Below are 21,622 nucleotides of genomic sequence, written 5' to 3' on the forward strand. Positions count from 1 at the left end.
TTAGTCATTTCAGGTCATTAATACTGCATGTGCCTTAGCACCTCACATAAAGTTAGAAAGGGATAATACACAGCAGGTGTAGGTATAATATTTGAGGTAGAGGACAGTAGTTATTGTAATAATGATTCAAATATTACAACTTCATGAGCTTCAGCCACAGAAATTGACAGAAGCATGTGATGGTAGAGCTGCTAATTGAGTTGTTTCAATCTTAAATGATTGTTAGAATGGTGATTAAAATGACATGTTAGAATGGTGATTGAAATGTTCACTAGTCATTTTTAGGATATTTTTAATACATGATTACTACAATAATAAAAAATTACTTATATTGCACTACATATGGAATGAATTTCAGGGCATTGAGAAGAAAACAAGAAAAAAATGTGATTTTTGTAATGTTCAGTAACTGAATGTGATGTTCAGTCGAAGGGGTTTTTGCTGTGAAGAATTAAATTTTTGACCAAAAACAAGCCAGCAAAAGCAACAAAGGCAAAGCAACCTTGTGTATTGAGAGAGTGAACAATTTAGTTACTCTTCTGGATTCACAATTTTCATCTCAGGATGTAGCAGCTCTTTCTCAAAGTTCAGATTCACATTAATGCTGTGAACGGGGAGGAGGTCTGGAAGTGAGCTTTTCTTCCTGCTTTCCCAAAGTCACTCATTTTTTTCATGTTTTTGATCCAGTTTTTCTAGTTGATGTTTAGTTATGCAGGTCCTTTTTTCTTTCATATGGAATACCATATAAGCCACTGGGTGAAAGGTGGTACAGTTTAGAACATGGTACTTACAGGTAATAGCAATCAGAATAGATACGGAAATTTGGGAACCTCATACATGATGAAATTGCTTGTCTTTAAGCCTTGCAGATGGCTAGTTGAGCATAAATACATGATTCGGGAGTGTGGTGGATAACTTAGAGTACTGATTTTCCTTATTGTGAGTAACAGTGATCTAGCTACCCCCATGAACTGCTTAGGAGAGGAAACGTCCACATGTACTAATTTGATTGTTTGGGTAAAATAGAATAATGTTTAGGCTATGAATTAGCATATTATTTCCCAGAAGAAAGAAATAATCCTATCATATAATTTTCTTTCCTCCAAATTCGTTGGTGTTTCTGTTTCTGCAGCTTTCCTTTCTGTAAGGAGGAAAACAGATATAATCAGGTCTGCTTGTTAGATCCCCTGTGCCTTCAGCCCTACCCTTTGCAGAAAATTCTCAGTTCAGAACATTTGTAGGTATGACATTTATTTGTGGTATAAGATCCTGCAGTTTTCTGTCACAGTCAGAGGTGTGCCATTTGTCCTGTGGCTTCTGTCATCAGATCCCATGAGGCTGAGACAGCTACCAGGGGAGAAAAAAGTAAAACACCAGGTACTGGAAACATTTGTGTTCTGCGTGAGTTATGAAACCAATGTCAATTAAGCTAATAAAATCTTACAGGTACTTCCCTCCCTCTGTCCTTTTAGTCTCTGGCTGTTCATTGTAATGTTTACTCTGTAAATATCAAAATTTTTTATTGATCACCCCTGGCAAAGTATTCTAATTAACAGTTAAATTCATGAAGTGACCACGTAGGAAACAACTCCATCTGAATGAATGAAACGAATACAGGGTAGTTGTGAACCTGTGATTGCAGTGTAAAACCCCTATGAATAGATGTTTATGAAAATATTCAGGTATCATTGCCTAAGTATATCATTTTTACATATTAAGGTTATCAAAATTTTTCATGAGGAAAATGAATCTTAAATACTTTCTCAGTTCATAAAGAAGGGCAATGTAGAGTGACATTGTTCTGTAATAACAAAGAACAAGAATATTAGCGAGTGGATACAGGCTTGGAGAAGTGAAGGAACAGGAAAAGGGATTAGAAATGGATGACTTCGCAAATTGTGTGATCTTTTCAGGATCACACAATGTACAGTGAAGAAATAAATGCATGGGGGGGGGGGCGTGTATTAGTATACAGAAAGAGCAAGAAAATCCACAAACTGGAACATTATTAGAATGGAGATGGGATGGCATTTGATGTGGAAACAAAACCCAGAGAAAAAAATAATTTGAATTCTAGAAGAGGGGTGGTTGGAACACAATACATATTGTACTGTGAATCAGTAACTGGAAGTCTTTTTTTTTAATTCAAAATTGAAATTTTAACTTACCTCAGTCTTGACTCAGTATAATCTGAATTCAATAGTATAAGATACTGGTCAAATCAGCAAAAGGGAGAAAATTCTTCTAAGTTAATAACATGTTTATGATCTCACAAGGCCTCTAGTTAAATGTAGTATGTCACAGAAATTCTACAGAAATAGTGATAATGAGAGATTGAGACAGACAATGCTAAAATGCTTTGTGATTTCTACTTTGTCAAGTTACTTGCTCTTTCTACCCTGCTCTGATATTTTTATGTAATAAAAGGGATTTTTTCTACTAGAAAGAGAGTGCTAAACCGTAAGAAATATAGCTGGAATGGAAAATATTTCTTAAGAACAACAAACAAGAGGTAATTGAATAGAATTAAAGAGTTCTTAAGAATGAGCCATGTGCTACATTAGCCTGAGTGTATCTGTTAGGATTGTTCTTAAATTCCAAGGCTGCACTGATGTTAGTCATTGAGGTCAGTAACTAACAAGGTTCAAGCATGGCCTGGCCAAGGTTCACACGGTGCTTTAATTTTGCTCTTAGATTAGTTTTGTGTCCAGAAGGGTCTCTTATTATGAAGCAATATTTTCACAGAATCAGTGTTAACAATCGTTGGAATGACTCTGTTAATTGATGCTAGCATTGGTTTCTTTTTTTGTTGACAAGCTTACAAGTTTTGTCCTATTGAGCATTTCATTTCTTGAGTTTCTAGCTCCAATATTAGTCTAGTCCTTTTTTCTTTAGGACTCATTCCTGTGTTTTAACTTAACAAGTTCTTCCAGTCTGTGTTCACTCTGTTACTCATAATTATAACTCATTTTCTCTGAATCCATAAATGGCTCCAAGGGACAGACGTTTCTAATGGAGGATGTTTCAGAAGCTCAGATTAATGATTCATGAGTATGCAGGTGAATGCCAAATTGCCAGGTTGTTGTTCCAGAATTTCACTGTTTTGATGGAATATAGATTTCAAACACATGGGCTCAATACTTCCCAGCAAGATGACTTCATGATAAGGCTGTCTTATTACTTTATGCTTTCTTATTTCTATAAGTGGCAATAGCAAAGTATTTTTTCAAATTATTTCTGAGTTCTTAAACCGAGTGATTGTTAGTTAGAGATTGGCAGTTAATTTAGAAGTCACTGTTTTCAGAAGTCTACTTGTATATTATCACTGGTAAATGCTATAGACATATACTGAAATGCAAATGCTGGATACAAGCTGTTAGTGGGGGAAAAAAAAAAAAAAAAGAAAAAACACAACAGAATTCATGGATCTCAAAGAAATGCATGCAAATTGAGACCTACAGCATGGGTGTGTAAGGACTCTATGGAATTCTTTCTGAAAATAGTTAGAGGTATGGTAATCCTTAATATGTCATGAGATTTGTTGTTGATCATGAGAAGGAAAGGGATACAGGCCTGTTACTTGGTACCTCAACAGTCTTTGTGTTTTTTATTGACCGTTGCCACAGGGCTGTTCCTGTTGCTTCTCCCATACAACATGGCACATTAGGAGAAAAAACATAGAGGTGTTAACAAGAGATGTATGGGATCAAAAAAAAAAATGTTTAAATACAGCATGAGCTTAAGCAATATTCAGAAGTGTATTTTCAGCTTTCTATGACATTCACTAAATGAAAGAGTAATAAATGTAAAAATAACCTTTAATTATATATTATATAAAAGTATATTATAAATTAAATTTTATTAGAAATACAATAATTTACCATTTGTTAAAAAATCCATGTTATGTGCTTAATTTATATTATAAATTAAATGAATATTATTTTAGATACATATATGTATAGCTGTCAAAATAAAGCATCTCTGCTTTTTAATAAATCAAGGACAGGTTCCCATTAGCAGAAGCTGAACTAGTGACATGAAGGAAGTAGGGTAGAGAGCAGTGTGCTATTAATTACATTTTTTAAGAGTAGTTATCCACCTAAAGTTGTAATCAGGTGCATTTGAAAACCTAGTAAGGTACCTTAAACAAGAAGGTATACTTCTGACTTTGCATAGCTCAATAATAAGTGTAGCTACTCAAATTGGTGGGCTTTGGTACTGAGTCTTGTCAGAGTTGAAGAAGAATTTGGACACTGCTCTCAGATGTAGGATTTGATTTTGGGCTGATACTGGGTAGAGTAAGGAGTTGGACTCTGATTCTTGTGGATCCCTACCAACTCAGGATATTCTGCTATTCTGTGACTTTATATTTTTGTTTGAGAGTGGGCTTGTATGGTGAAAGGAGATAATTATGCAGATTTTTTTTAGTTGCTTTGTTCATTAGAAAAGTTTCATTTTCTGGTAAATCTCTTCCCTTTTTCATATAAGTTATTCTTACCTTTTCACTATTCACTGATTCTTGTTAATATTTGAGGATGCTCAGCTGCCCTCAGTGCAACATATCTGTAGTTCTCAACATTTTTATGGTTGTATATATTTTGTTACTTTCCTGGATTAATACCAATTTATGAAACACTTTACCTTATTTATCCCTCTTTTATTTGAGCTACATTCACCGTTCTTTCCTTGCTATGATGCTCGTTGAAAATGTCAAATTTTCTGTTGAGAGTCAACCCTCAGATATGATGTCAAAACAGGACCACCCAAACACAATTGCACTGACCAATCTGCTTTATGCACCCAGACTTCCCTCACAGCTGTCTTGGTCACTTGGCCTACCTAACTGTTCCTGGTGCTGTCCCTGAGCCCCTGCGCTGCACTTGAGCATACATGCTCTCACACATGCCCTTGATATAGACAGTGCTTTGTAAGGGTTCCCCTTTGCATAAAAGTATTTGAAGAAATTGAGACACTGAAATACTTACTTCTGTGGTGATTGATAAAACATTGATTGCTGTGCCCAGTCTGAAGGAAATTGTTGACAACTGTAATCATCTAGCAAGATTTCAGAAAATTCAGACTACTATCAAGTTTTCCCTCGTGGTGCATTTTGTTTCACTTGATCCATTTTGTAAAACACTGGGAAGTAAAACTTTTCTGCTCTCCATCAATTTCTTCTAGGAACCTGCATAAGCAGATGTCTTTATTTAAGCTTCCCATCAGTCAGCCCTTTTAAAACCCTATAGGTACACAGGTACACTAACATGCATTCAAGTAGGAAGTTCTTGGACATCTTAGTCAGCTTTAGTTGTCTCTTAAAAGACATTTACATGGTGAATGAGTTTTAAAAGCAAAAAAAAAAAAAAAAACCAACAAAAAAAAAAAAAAAAAAAAAAACAAAACAAACTAAGTTTGCATTCAAACCATACTTGCTCAAGCCATACAAACAACATATATATACATATATGTTATTTTAAAATAAAGTAGGATTTTACTGATATAGTGCTATTTCCAACAGGAAGCAGATATTCTTTCAGCATAGTTGACTATGTTATGTTAGCTGCTTTAAGTAATTAGTTTGGAAAAAAATGAACACAGCAGATCACAGAAGCACAGAACAGTTTGGGTTGGAAGGGACCTTAGAGTACATCTAGTTCCAACCCCCTGCCCTTGGCAGGGACACCTCCCACCAGCCCAGGTTGCTCAAAGCTCCATCCAGCCTGGCCTTGAACACTCCCAGGGATGGGACATCGCAGCTTCTCTGGACAGACTGTTCCTTACCACCTTCTGAGTAAATAACTTACTCCTAATAGCTAATCTAAATCTCCCCTCTTTTAGTTTAAAACAGCTGCTCACTGTCCTATCACTACACTCTCCAACTGCTGTGTCTTCTCAAATATGATGGACAGTGGCTGAGCAATTTCATCTGCCTGTCCCTCAGGTCCAGTGGGGGTATCTTGTCAGGTCCAGTGGGCTTGTACATCTTCAGGTTCCCTGGGGATGGTTTCAAACCTGATCTTCCTCTACACTGGGCAGTTTTTCATTCTCCCAGTCCCTTCCTTTGCCTTCTGTGACTTGGGCTGCGTGTCTAGAGCATTCCTCAGTGAAGACTTAGGCAAAGTAGGTGTAGGATGTATCTTTTCAACTTATTATCGCACAATAATTATTTTTAATGTTTGATCATTTTATTTTTAATATGGTATTAGTTTAACATTTTGTTTCTGGAGGCCACTGATAAAACAGAGCATGCTGGTACTGTGACAGGTTTACGAAGCCTGCATAGGGAGCTTCAGTCATTTATAAGGTTAGAAAAAGTAGTTAAGAACTTGGATGGAGTATCATGTGTTCAGCTTTTTGACTTTATTTCCCATGCACACAATATGATTAAGGGATGTTCTTGCTGAGAATTCTGTCTATAGGTCTTCTACTTTCCCATATTGATAGTGTGGTCAGTGTTCTGAAAAGGCATGAGATGAAGTTCTGTATATTCAACTTCAAGGGAACTTGTGTTTTGTGTAGTATGAGAACTTGAGGCTTTAGAAACTAGGTTAACTAGTCTGCATGTGCATGGTTAAAACAGTGTCTCTTGACTGCAGTAAGAATTTCTACTATAAAGATCAAATTTCCCTTTCTTAAATCCATTTTGAAGGAAAAATGTCTTACATGCCTTTGAAAGGGTGTTGCATCTATTTGGGGTTTAAGAATCATACTTGTTTGGATGTTTATGCCTTTTCATGACTTAATGAAGCATTTTGCTATGGAATATACTTCATTTTTTTTCCTCGCTGCCTTTTGTTCCTTTGTTCTGACAATCTATATATGGTGGAAGAGAAGACAGCACTGAGTTATGCTTTGGTAAGCTATTTTTTTTTTTTTTAATTACTTGGTTCAGTGTCCCATTCTAAACAACTCACTGTCATCAGATTAATAGTCATTCAATGGCTGTACTAGATCTAAATCAAAAGGGATGTTCTTACCTTTCCACTTGATTGTTGGACAAAGTTTTGAGCCAGCATTGGTTGTGGATGGATGTACACATTTTATATAGTGGCTTGAACACACCTAGGAAACAGGTAACATTGTCACCGGACAAAGAACTGTAGCTTTGTTTTCCTCCACTTGCTAGAGGCCAGTGAGGTGTCATTTTTTAACCGTTACAGTCTTGATTTTAAAATACAGTTACAGAATTTAGTAAAATCAGTAAATCTCTACATATAAATGTATGGTATGTATGTATGCTGCATGTGTTAGTCAGTGAAAACAGACAGTTTTCAGAAATTGTAAAAGAAAAAAAAAAAGTTTGGGATGAGAAGGTGGTGATATGAAAAAAGAAAGGAGAGGAAAGAAGAAAGGAACGGGCAGCTGCTAGTGTAGTAGACTAGTAATTCAAGAGGAAACTACACTTGAAGGGGTGAGGATAGGAGAAATAAGGAAGAAGGAAGAAGAGGTGCAGAGGTATGAAAGAGGGAATGTAAAGAAGCTTGGACATCACTAACATCTGAGAGGAATACAGGCCTAAATGCTTCTAACTAAGCAAAACATGTTGTTCCACGTTATATGAAAGTAATGGCAGGCACGTGGAAGAGAGTGCCCCTTTGCTGTAATGTATATTAAAATTAAGACCCTTTTTGCACAGATTCAGAAACTGATAAATCAGGCACTGTACAAAAAACAGGCTATTAACAAGAAAAACAGTGATGTTCTGTATCTGAAAACAAGCAGAGTTCTTGTTCAGCACTGTAGTAGGAGTCAGGAATTTCTCTTTATCTGTTTCTCCTTTTTACCTATTTCCCTCCCCACCCATATACTTTTTTTGCCCACCTTCTGTGGGGCACAGTGTTTTGGGAGGAATTGTGGGTTATGCAGTGTCTACCCTAACATCAAGCTGTAGTCTGAATTCAGTTTAATAGCTGGTCCCAGACCACCTCTTTCCTGATGAATTTTGCTAGGTCCATACATTAATTTAAGTTTGCTATGTGTGTTTTTGTATTGTTTCTCTCTGCCCCTCTTACAGAGTTGTTGAAGGTATTCCCTTTAGTCTGGACACTGTGGAATTTATCAAAGATCAGTGCTGAGGTGATTGCTGTTTACTCATTCTTATCATACAAACTTCATCTCCTCATGATGAAGACAGCAGTGAAGCTGGTCCCAGAACTGTCCAGAGGCTGAGCACGTTATCTTTACAGCTTTTGTGTTTGAAATGGGAAGTAATGAGTCTGATTAAAAAGCAGTAACAAAAGCTAATTATTTTCTGAGAATGCACGACTGCAACACTCTGCTTCAAGGCTGCATTGTGGTGGGTAATCCAATCCTCATGAGAGGATTGGCAGGATTGAGTTCTGTTAGAGCATAAGAAGTGTTGCACAAATCAGGAGGACATTTAATAAAGCACTGAGAAGACTTCCTCTCAGCCTTTCTATCCTCTTTGTTGAGAAGCTAGACAGTGGTGTAGACAGGAGGAATGAGGTGAGAACTCCAAAGTCTGTTTTATTAGTAAAACAAGTTATGGGTAAGAGAAAGGATATTTGTACTTTCTATTAGAGTACAAATGTCTTTCAGTTTATTTCATTTAAAATTATTACAAAGTGTACAGAATGTATAGCTGAGGAATTTGATAAATCTACTATACGTATAACTCATAATTGCATTGAACAGAGATTAGCGACATTTGAGGTACTTGAGATAATTATTCTTACTCATTTTAGGTCATTGGTGTGATGACTATCTTAGAGTTAGCTCAGTTAAAACCTCATTTTATCTTTAGTCCCACTTAAAGTGCAATAATCCTAGACTGATCTCAGAGATGGCACTGAAACTCCGGGCGGAAAGCTGGAGGACTGAGTTACAATAAGAGTAATAGTTATGTCACCTAGGTTTTAAATGTTTCACACTTGTGCCTTTTTCTTTATTAATATTGTGAACCCACTTCTTTGATATTTAGGGGAGTATTTATTAATAGTAATAGGTTTTAAACCATTCCAAAGATGCTGTTACCAGGCAAAAGTAGAATACTTGAATTCTCAGCCATGACTCAAACAATATGTTGTATCATAGTCCAGACTGTGTTTTACTTGAGCAAACTTTTTTATTTGTGTTTGTATTAATTGTATTTTTCTAATATACAATACTACTCATCTTCATCACCTGTCTTGAGAATGTGGTACTCATATTTTAACTTCTGTACTCTCCAGTGCCATTTTTAGATTAGGTAGTGCAATGTAAATCACTTGAAAATGTGATCAGATTAGACAATTCATTAATAACTTGGAAGGTAATGAGAATTTTTTTCTATGACGTGGCACTTATTTTGAAGAATATTTAACAGTACCTTATTACAGACATTTTAGGAAAAAAACGGCTGAACTGAAGTCAAATAGGGTGACTTTGTATCAGTGTGCTAGCAGTTCAGTGATTGCTGGAACTCAGTATACAGTTGGGATGCTGCCAAGCAGGTCTGTCCTAGCCTTTCTGCTGCCTCTCCTGTGCTGATACTTTTGCAATTACGCAACCAGACAGTTCAGGGGACTGATTTATCTTTAAATTAACATGTGCCACAGAAAATTCAACCAAACAACCCCCTAGAGTACAATTAAAGTGGGAAGCTGAGAATAGGCAGCAGCCCAAATTTAGGCAGGTTTAACAATTGTGAGCATGAATCATCCATCCAAGTTACTTACTTAGGCCTTCAAATAATGTCATGTGCTTTACTTCAGGTATATTGGTAATCCTGTTAAAAATGATGAGCTTGTTTACATCTCAAATTTACACACATGTAAGTGTTTGGAGCATGAAGGCTTACTGTTTTTCAGTCCCATACAAAATCAAATGGTGATCAAGCTTTAAAAGGTAATACAGGTTCCTCAGAAGGTAGTATCATGCTTTTTTCTTGTTTGCTTGGTTGTGTTTGTGTTGTTGTGTGAAATTGTTTTGCACAACTGAGTGAAAGAAACTGCTCTTTAGATAAAGGTAGGTCAGTTAAATGGATGTTAATTTTTCCTTTTTATATAGTCCTATGTAAGCAAGTAATGTTTTTCCAGCAAATACTGTTTGTGTGTCCAGATATTTATATGGCTTTGTGTTTTAATTAGTTGTTCAAATACTGGAGTAGAAAATATGATTATTATATTTGACAATAGCATGCAGCTGTTAGGAATAGGAGGACAGTTTGAAGCATAGGTTTGTAATTCAAAAAAAGTCATGACAAACGGAAAAAGTGGTCTAAAAATCAGTACAGTCAGGAGCAGTGTACATTGCAGTTAGAATTTGTTAAGTATGTAAACAAAGAAAGGCATGGGTAAGATTAAGTAGTTTTTTTTGGAGAGAATCTGATAGTTGAGGTTCTCATACTGAAGAGGAGTCAAAAAATACTGTGCTGTTTTCTGTTTTTTTTTTTTTTTTTTAAAGGTAAATGCAGTACTGCTTTAACTGCATTATATAAACAGTGGTAGCATTTAACAACATGTAAAATACATACAGTAATTCTTAAAACTTCCAATTTATTCTGCTTAGATTGAGACATATTCCCAGTTTGAATGAAAAATCTGAATGGTTGCAAACCACTTGGAGAAAGTCCAGACAGCATAGGAATGGTTCTCTTTGAAGAATTCTAGAAAGTGCAAGCAAACATAGTTACCAGAGTTGCTTTAGCCTAAAGAAGCAAGACCTTAAAAAGGTGGAGGAAGGGGTAGGAGGAGGACTTGTGTCTTCAAGTGTTTAAAAAGACTAGCTGAAAAGGAACTACCTGTTCTCACATTTCTGTAGTGCAGATGATAAGAAGCATGACTTTTACTCTTCAGGAATAAAGATTCAAGATAGACACAGATTAAAACTTCATCGTGAGTGGTTACAGAACTCTTCAAATGGAGTCACTTGAGGGTAGACTGTCCATTACAGGAGAGTTTTGACAGACATTGTCTTGACTGTTTAATAATGGCAAAGAACTGCTAAGCCTACACTGAATTTAAGAAAAGCCCTAGTTCATAGGGTTCCTTCCTGCTTATTACCCTTATCATTTTCATGTTGTAATAGTTACTGTTTTTCCAAACATAACTTTGCAAGTGATCTAAAATACTCAACATGTTTTCTTGAGTATCTTTTAGAACCACTATATACTGGGTCATATAAATATTTGAGGTTAACAGATGAACCTGTTAGGGTGACTTGACTTTCTAATGAAGCTTGGATGCTATACCTGTGAATCATGGAATGACCTGGGAAATTCGTCGTGACAGGGCTTTGCCCTATGTATTCACCACAAAGGCTAATTAACTGAAAGGCTAATTGCTCTTCTTACTCCAGTTAAAAAAAAAAAAAAAAAAAGGCAGTAAATCATTGTGTTACATTCAATGTTCCACATTTATTCATTTATTTTTGTAATGCAGTATACCTCTAAGTTCTTAACAGATGGTAGCTGTGTTTAGGTATACATCTTAAGAGCATAAGGCACTGTTTTCTATATACATCCCTAACCTGTTCTGTTTAAAAGATCTCATTTGAGTAATAAGTAAGATTATTGAATATCAAAGAAACTTTTTTTCATAATTTCCACACAACATGGTCCAAGAATCTTTTTTTTAGAGCAGCATCTAACATACGCAAAGGATTCAGAAAGCCACTGAAACTGTGGTATGTTAGAGGAATGGGGCTAAAAACATCAAGGAGATGCCAGTATGCTAGATCCTGTTCTAGTAGTAGGGAATATGTGTTTTTGCTATTAGTGCAGCCAATTGAATGAACTGTTTTACATTTATGTTTTGTTACAATTTGTACTAGCTTAATAAAAAAAGCCTGCATAATTGTGAGGCTCCTAATTTTGATTTGTTATCAAACACTTGTGTATCGAATTTAAGGATGAAAATTCAGTGTATGAAATGCAATTGTATGATGTTAACAAAGCTGCATAATCCTGTCTCATTATTTGTGAGAACAGACTTCATAAGATATCAGTTCAGGAAACTGCACTGCAGTACAGTAGATGATTCAATTCCTGTGTAGAGAGACTGCCTTCTCACAGAAAGTCTTAACAAGCATCTGTGCTTTATCCACATTAAAATGAGTTTATTTCTCTAAGAAATAAGAAGCCTATGACTCTGGAAGGAAAGAACGTATTGATTCCCACAAAATGTAGCAAATTGAGTGTTGACAGTAAAATAGATACACGACCATCTGAGGATAACTGTGCAAAATTTCAAGAGGATACTTTTGAGAAAGCCGTATTAAGTGCTGTTAAATAAAAATAATAATAATAATAATAAAATAATAATAATAAAAAAGAGAGACCTAACCTCTTCTCCCAAGTATAAAATATCTGAAAAAGTAAAGACATTACACACATTAAATTGTGTAGTAAAGTTTTGGCTGTTTATTTGTTTTCATAAAATGTCTTTACAATTGAGAGTTGGTGGACTTGAAGATTGTTTATGTAATGAGAAGCCTTTAGATCACAATTCATGATAACACGGATACAGGATTATGTCAGTTGTTATTTAAGATAACCTTTGCACAAATGCTTAGTTGATAAAAAACGTATTTAGTGGATTTCAGTGAAGTCATGTGTTTTCTTTCTTTCCTCTATGGGAAGTGTTTCACTGAATCAGAAGGGTAGGTATGCCACTGATGAAGGACACAGGTGCTCAATAAGAAGCATAGAAATCAAGGTGTTCACAAAGAAAGTTCCGAGAAGCAGAAAGAACTAAATTACTACTTTAAAGACTGTTCTGAAATAACTTTCTAATAGAGTAAAGAGAGAAGATGATTTCACAAAATGTATTCTGCAGGCAAAACAGTTTGTTGCAAAACATTTGCTACATTGGTTTCACACTTTATTTTGTTTGCAAATCATTTTACAACAGACTGAGTTTTACAGTTTTCTTCTCTCCTGAATTAGTTGGCAAATACTTAATAAGAACAAACTTCATCTTGCAGATTGTTTACTAATTGTGTTTTCCATATGTTTATATGTTCATTGTTTCTGTTGAGGGATTTCATCGCTTCACTCACATGCAAATGATTTTCTGGAAATGATTTTATGTGGCATAATTCTGGGAAAAAGATATAAACACTAAACTATTTACTTTCTTTGGGATAGAATGGTCAAGACCCAGCATGCTAAAGATCTTGTAGAACTTTGTTTCATATGGATTTTGAAAAATACTATGTTTTTGTTTGTAGCTCTTCTCTCTGAAAACTCGTTATGAAAATCACTCTGATGGTATTCTGTTAGCAGGCTTTCATCTCATGCAGGGTTTATGCTGTGTCAGATGTAAACATGAATTTTCAAGAAATGATAGCCACCTACTGTGTTTACACACCAGTCTGTCCTGTGGTTTGTGTTTGGAGCATACTCAGAATCTTTAAACACTATGTATATAATCTTTGTCCATTTTACCTCCTGATTACAGTTTTCTTCTGCTTTTCTGCATACTCAGACCTGCAGTCTTTCTACTTCCATACTGACTTAGCTTAACTGATGTCTTGACCTCAGGTTTTGCCGTTCTTCCTCCAAAATTCATGTAAGCAGCTAAAGGGGTAGCCTCCCAGAGTTAAAGTTTGGCTTTTAAGCTCTGTGTTGAAGTCTTCATTAATATACTAGGTTACCTACTCACAAACTAGCTATTCTCATCTCCAGTTCTTACCTGGCTGATGAAATCCACAGATTCCTTATGGAAACCAGTCATAAAGGATGTGCCAAAGCAGTGTGAATGCTTCAAGTGTAATACATACTGATTTCAAAACACTATATGAAATGTCATCTGACTCCCACTGTTTATTTCTTTGTAATTGGGAAAGAGGAAGAGGAACAGCAGAACAGGACATGGAGTTGTCCACCAATCTGTCATATAACATATGAGCTGTTCTTTCCTAAATGAAGTTGTTGACTAAAATACCTTTTTTGTGTGACTGTAAGCTAGCTTTTTTGGGAAATGATGTAAAAGGAGGTTTGTCTCAACCTCATCAAAATCTTAAACATGCATCTTTAAGTATGGAGTGCAATTCAAAGTCAATGTTTTGTGGTCCTAATTTCTAGTACAAAGAATATTCTCACACATGGAGAGTTTAAATTAATTTAGTATAACAGGAACAAATACAGCAAATGATTATTTTCTCAAGAATGGATGAAGTGTGATCACTTGATGCCATCAAGCTTCCTAATCTCAAGTTTTTTTTCCTGTTCAAAAAATGATTGGACACTTTGAAACATAAACTACATAAGTTCCGTACATGGGAGGGACTGACTGAGATATTCCATATGCATGATAACTGCACATGAGCCCTCTTCAAATACACACTTAAACAGCTCAGAGTGATGCCAATAAGAGGGCTTATCTAAGCTCAGAATCTTTCGGTGCAGATGCAGCTAAAATTTCTTTCGGATTTCTGCACTGAAAATCTAAAAAAAATTAATGGACAGAGAGACTTGAGGTAGAAAAAATGTCAGAAAAGGTTCCATTTTGGACTATTCCCAATGCATGTCTTTTCTTTCTTGGTTGAAGCTGGTAGTACTTGCTTATGTAGCTGCTGTATGTATAATATGGAAACTAATGTTGGATGCCACGTGGGATTTAATCTGTCTGAGGAAGAAGTCTCTTGTTTAGTGAAAGCACCTAGAGTTTGTTAAAGTTGACATCTTAATGTCTACCACATATTTGATCCGTGTAAATTAGGAGGGGAGGCATCAGAGCTTCTGCAAGGCCCATAATAGTTTACGAAGCTAAAAATGGATGGAATGTGGTTTATTAGCCTCCACTGGTGAAACATGACAGAAATGGCAGCCTCTGGACAGAAGTTATTGACTACATTGTGCACTTCTCTTCCTCTTCTTAGCCACTCATGCTAAGACAATAGGAGCGTGGTAAAATTTTAAGAAAGCATTTTGAGTAGAAGTGCTTCAGTTTCTGTTTTTAAATCAGTTCATCGACTCGGAATTTCACTTTTTTATTGTTTTCTCTTTTTAAATATTGCTTGCGTGTCCATCTGTCCCAGTTTTTAACATATGGTGTTTTCAACATGTTGAGTGTATTTACAGAATGGAAAAAGTTACATTTCAGCTTTTCCTCCTTGCCTTGGCTATTCATAATCCTCGTAACTCTTTTTAAGACTTGTTTAGTTATGTTGTTGTTGTGTTTTTTTTTTTTTTTTCATTTTGTTTCCTGTCCTAAATGGAAACTCAAAATTATTGCTCTTTAATGATGAATTTCTTCAGGCAAGAGGTTAAAACTCATTCCAGAAACTGATTGTTTGCTGGACCCACATTGTCTTTGTAGCAAGTAGATTTAAGACTGGCTGACTGTAATAGCATGGAAACTGCAGGAAAAAAAAGAGAATACTGCAGCAAATAAATATAACAGTGAAAGTAGAGGGAATTTTTATTGACCTAAGTTATGAATATTCAAACAGAATATAATCTTTACTTAACTTGTTTTGTTATTATGTTCATATTACTTAGTTTCCGTGAATTTTTAATATGCATCAGAGTTTCTGGCTGATAGTGATAGCTTGTGTGTTAAGACTGCCTAGTGAGATATGAAATTCGGCAATTTGGTGAAAGAATAGTTTTGAGATTCAGCAGCTCAGATCTGAGAGCACTTGAGATTGTTGGAAGATGCTGCGAAAGGTTAAACATTGAAACTGTTGTGTGAGTTAAGGTGGCAGGAAGGGAAATCGACCATATGGATTAAGTTACCGTACAGTACTTGTTCATATGTTGTATGATGATGTAACATGTAGATGTAATCTACCTTCCAGAAGTTTTTTTAAACGTCACACATAATTGACAGAGTTCGAAATCTCTCTAAATTTTGAGTGGACATCAGTTTTGGCGCACGTGTATGCGTAGACATATGTACAGGTACTCATACTTGGACATTCACGTTGAACTTAATACACGGCAAACTGTGGTTGGAGAATCATAGACTATATGGGCTTTTTGTGTATGCAGCTAAGTAACTCTGAAGTGTCAATATCAGTAGCAAGCAGTCATAATTAAAAATAATAGTTGCTGTTTATCACAACTTTTTATTCTTTATATTCTTCTTATATTTTTTGTAAACCATTGCACTGTGCTACTGCAGTCTTGCAGTCTCAGGTTTATGGGGGACATTACTTTGCTATCAGAATGCAACAAGACGTGGTTTGAGCTGTCATTTGCTGACTGGTGGGCCAGTCACTTTCTGGTATGTAGACATTTATTGTGTTAGTTGTGATTGCAGACTCCAGGCTTATAAGTTCAGAAAATATTTAATTGCAATGTAAGACATACTTTCAGATGTTTCAATTTCTAAATGCTTTTTTACCTCTGAAGAACATTACCACAGCTGATACACTTTATGGAGCTCTGCAAACCTGGTAAGATTAAATAGGCAGAATTACCCATAAAAGCTTATATAGATGTCATAATTATTTTTTTCTCATCAGAGAGAAAAGCCAGAAAGAACTTAAAAGAGAGACAAGTGTGAGCAAGATCAACAGACTAAGGAATCTGGGAGACGTGAGGCGGGGGGGGGGGGGGGGGGGGGGGGGGGGGGAGGGGGACTGAACCATATTATAATTAATTGCAGACTAAATAGTACAAAACAGAGTACATGTTTGCTTAATGTTTGCAGATGTGATGGCAGGGTAGCATAGAGACTTCTCCAGTGTCTGTAACTGAAATCAGCCAGGTAATGTCTAGACAAAAGGAATTATCCGTATGTCCTCTATATCCCTTCGGTGACAAACAGGAAGAAAACCAGAGATTGCTATGGTGTTGGCATCGTTGCCAGTGAAAAATTACTCAGTTGGCTTCCATAATCGCCCAGTCCTATTCCAATACCCTTCCAGCACTGGAATGTGGTTTTCACATGTTATGGCATTGATGTGTTTCTGTTTAGAAGAGCCATGTTATTACAGGGAAAATGATCAAACTCCTCTTTCAAAAAGGTAAAAATGCATATACCCTTCTATAAACAGTTAACGCATGCTTTGTGCTGAAGATGACAAGTGCTCTTTTGAAAAGCATATTAGATCTTAATACATGTAATTTGAGAATGTCAGGATTCTTGCTTAGCCAAATGTCTTAAAAGGAGAGAATGGATGCCTGGTATGATACTTTTCATGCTGTCTGCTTTCTTCTCTAGGGGGCTTTATGGTTTTGTTTTGTTTTTCCATCTTTATTTGGTCTTTCAGAAAGGCACAGACTAAGCATTTTATCACTGTTGCTTTCTCATCCAGCATGTTTTGGTCTTAGCTGTAAATACTTATGTGTCATTGTCCAGGGTGTTTGTTCAACTCTAATTAACATCTCTAAATATCTGGAGATGTGGAGATCTAATAAATGTATGATTATATTTAATATATTATAATTATTGTTAACATGATATAATTTAATATGATAATGTTTTAAATAAAATCAGATGTTTAGATGTAATAAACATGTCTAAACATCCAGAGAGCTAACTGGAGTTTACAGTCTGTGTAGAGGGAAAATAAAGGCCACTGGTATTGACCCTAACAGCACTGTTTTTCAGTCTGTACGTTCTCCACATTCACATAGTATTTTCTACTGAAAACATCCGAAAGCTCTTCAATAAAGGACAAGTTTTTAACCGTTATTAACTTCTCCATGCATGCAGGTTGGTTCCCTAAATCGTCTGTTAAATTTCTTACTTTACTAAATAATAGGCACAATTTGCCGTTAAAAATAATAATCTCATACAATTCCTCCTCAGAATCCCATATGTTTATCATTTATTTAGTACAAAAAAATTAGCTTATTTAAATAGATTTCTATGAAACCTCACTGAACCATAGTCTGTAAACTCTACTAAATCAGTCATGTATCTAGTTTCCGCCTCATTTAGTCAGATTTAAAAATTGCATTAAGTATTGGGAAAAAAAAAAAAAAAAAAAAGTGCTACTGGATACTTCACATTCCTATAGAAAAATAAGTTGTGTATCAGAGCTGATCAGGAATTGTGGTTTAACTGACCTTATGAGAAATTCTGATTCACTTAAGCATTTTTGCAAAATGGAGCTGTTAGACATCAAAGGTTTCACAGCTGTTAAAGAGAAGTGCAGGTACTCACCTGCAAAACCATTGGCCAAATTCTTGCTGCAATTAATATTCAGCTTACACAGTGGAACAGCTTCAACAAGAAAAAATGGGATAAGCCTATCTCAAACTAATTCATAGTCTGGCTGTATGGTGGCATTTATTAACATTGTGGGAGAGCCAAATTCATATTCCCTGTTCTGCCAAAAAATTATATGGCTATGGGATTGCTGTGTGCTGCTTCTTAGCAGTTAGCATTTTTTCCCCTATTCTCAAGAGCCAAGTTTAAGGATTTCATTAAAACAGTGCAGATTGAATGATATAATTTGCACTGTGAATAACCAGAAAAGAAGGAAAGGGGTGGGAGGAAGCTCATCAAGAGAAAGTACCAGAAAGGTTTAAGTTGAAAGAGGACAGGCTCTTCCTGTGCCCTCCTGTGTACTGTTTGTATAGTCTTATTTTTTCGCCACTTCTGGCCAGGAGCAGCCCTGCCTCCTGTAAGGTACTCTTTCCACACTTGCTCTGATTGATTGTGCCTAAAAATCTGTCTGGGGGACCCGTATGTGTTACAGGTGTCAGAGAACTTACAGATACATATGTAACTATCATTTTTATTGCATATTTATTTTAGCCTGATCAGTCCTTGGCCAGTGCTTAGGAACTGCCAGGAATGAGTGTGAGGGGCTAATATCTTACGCCAGTAGTGAACAGCCTTTGACCATGCAGTGCAGCAAAGGCTAGGTTTTATGATGCAAGTAGGTGTTCATTTAGCCACAATAACTACGGTCTCAACCAATTTTGACCTACAGGATCAGTGAGGGATCTGTTTATTGTTATGTTCTTATTCACTGTATATACACGATAGCCACTCCTGCCTTCAGCCAGATGGCAGTCCTCATCAATATTCAAAACTACAATAAAGCAGTTTTAAGGATCTGCAAACATTTGAATGTTGGGGAAACTTGCTTCTTAACCCTTTTATTTAATGTAATTAGTACTTTATTCAGCATTTGGAAAACTACCTGTGCTGTTGCTTTCTGCTATTCAGTTGCCTAGGAGCAGAGAGAAGGAAAATGAGGAAGGATATCAGGGAAACAAGGAAATGAGTTCTGTGGCAGTGTGACTTCACAGCATTTTAAGACTGGCTCATAGTCTGGATATGGGTATAAATCATCTCTCAGACTGTTAAGTCCTTACCATAAACCACAGTGATCCATGAGATCTACATTTTGAGCTGTTTTTGGGTCTTCAGGTTAAAGGTGAGTCCTTCCCACAGTTGGAACAAGAAGTGTGTACCAACTGGAAAGTGATACCTTTGACCAGTTGTTTAATGCTGCTGGAGGCCTGCAATCTCACCTGGTGAAGAGAAGTGCCTGTAGCTGGCAGCAGTCAGCTACAGTTTGCTTCCCAAGGTGGAAGTGAGGATCTCCTTAGCCTAGCTGTCCTCCCAGTGGAGGAGTAGGGGTCTCTGAGCTGAGAGCAGTGGACACAGTGAGAGTGGCCAAAGTCTAGGACAAAAAACATACAGCAGGTATATTGCCTTTAATATGTGTCCTCAGAGCTAGTACAGATGCATGTTATTCTTAGAGGGAAGACCATCTGTGGCCATTAGTCAAAAGATGTCACTTCACTAAATCTGAAGTGATTCAATGAGTTTAAAAAGTGACAGGAATATTTACCAGTGTTGGAAGATTTTTAATTTTTATTTTTTTTTTAATTACAGAGTACCCATTAGCATGCTTTCCTTTAAATTAACTTCCTGTAATGGAGATAGCTATTCAAAGTTTGCTGTAAAAATAAATAAATAAATAAATAAATCTGACTAGTACTACTTATGCATTATAAGTAACACTTGAAATTATCAGAGCGTGAAACAAAATCAGAGGAGTTTGCTTGCCTTTGATTCTTCTATATTGTTACATGGTTCCGATTAATGCTTATTAAGCAGGTGTTATTTTAGTTTAAATACTAGTTGTTAATGATAAGTAAAAATATTGCCCACATCCTATAAACAATACTGTAATTCTGTTGGATTATCTGATACAGAGAAGCAGAAGTGACCATGAGCTTTGGAGCACACGATATGAGCCCTTGTGGAGAGCTTTTTCTTTCTTGCCCAGTTGTATTTTTTTCTTCTACCACAGACGCATATGCTTCAAGAAATTTGTCTCGGTGCAGCCATACATCGTAGCAGAGTAGAAGTCCCTTGAAGGCAAAAAAATTGCCTTTTCTGTCCAACACTGTCAGTTACCATTCTCCCTTTCCTAGTTCCTAGGAAGGTCCTCACTTAAGTCTCCTACAGCACTTCTCTCCAACTCCAGCCTGTGCTTCTAGGTACAAACGAGAACAGGACAGGTCTGTTGGCATCCCATTCCTTGCATTGTTACTTATTCAACGTAGAAACTGCCATAATAGATCACACCAGTTTGATGCTGATAGAGATCAGTAACAGATGACTGGAATGAATATACCCACTTCCATGAGGAAGAACTGATATTGTAGCAGTCCTTTTTTTTTTTTTTTTTTTTTTTTCTTTTTAAGTTTTAAACTCTTACTATTTTGGACTAAACTGTAATTCATTCAAAAATGGTTGCCAGAAAAAATAGCTAGTATGACACACAATCCATTATGGTCTTTGGTCTCCCTCTGTTTAGGACAGACTAACCTCTGTGAATCTTGTAGCTCACTGTACATTTTTAGTTCCGTCTGCTCTTACTGTTCTGTGTTTTTCTGGGGTTACTTTTTAGGATTCAAAGATACACAAGAACAGAATTTTATACATTTCTTTGGAAAGAATTTAGAGAGAAATAGAGTGAATGCGAAGAGAAGATTTTTTGGGGAAAAGAAAAATATTGCAGAGGAAAGCAGGAAAGGAGCTTGGCTCTAGAGGAAGGAGATACATGGGATATGGAATGTCCAACTTAATTACATGGAAGCTAAGGGAAGAGAGAAATCAAGCACAAATCTGTCAAACAGAGTGTTAGGATCATTGCAGTAAAGCAGAGTGTCTGCATTAGCCTTATTTCAGATTGCCTGCTGTTACTGCTTGTTTATTGTCATCGGTGTGGGAGCACAGAATCTTTTCTGCTTTAGCCTGATGCACATGTGTAGGACTGAAGTGAGTCTTGGTGTGATCTGGTACAGTTCTTACTGAAAGCTTATCCCAGGGAACAGCAATTGATGTCACAGACTTTCACTGGTTTCTAAAAAAAAAAAAAAAAAAAGAAATAATAAAATAACCCAAATATAACATTAACTATTGGAGTAGGCATTTTGTTGTAGGGCACCAGAACTTAGGGTTGTTATAACAGTTAGAGAGAAAATCTGAAGGCTTGATTCAGTTGATACATCTTGTGTTTATCTACTGTAAACCTGTGTGAAATTCTCTTTACCACTGAATGCATAAAAGCTATAGTCAAAGCCAGATACATCAGTCCTCTGTGTTATAAAACGTATAGCCTATTTGTAAGGAAACCATGGCACAAATTAAGAGAATGCTGTCAGACACTGTAAAAGCTATACTTAGTCTGTGTTGGAATGTCGTTGTACTTCAAATAGTGTTTGATTCAGTAAATGCATTAGTCTAATCAACAT

This window comes from Aythya fuligula, chromosome 7 (assembly GCF_009819795.1).
Source record: "Aythya fuligula isolate bAytFul2 chromosome 7, bAytFul2.pri, whole genome shotgun sequence".
Classification (NCBI taxonomy): Eukaryota; Metazoa; Chordata; class Aves; order Anseriformes; family Anatidae; genus Aythya; species Aythya fuligula.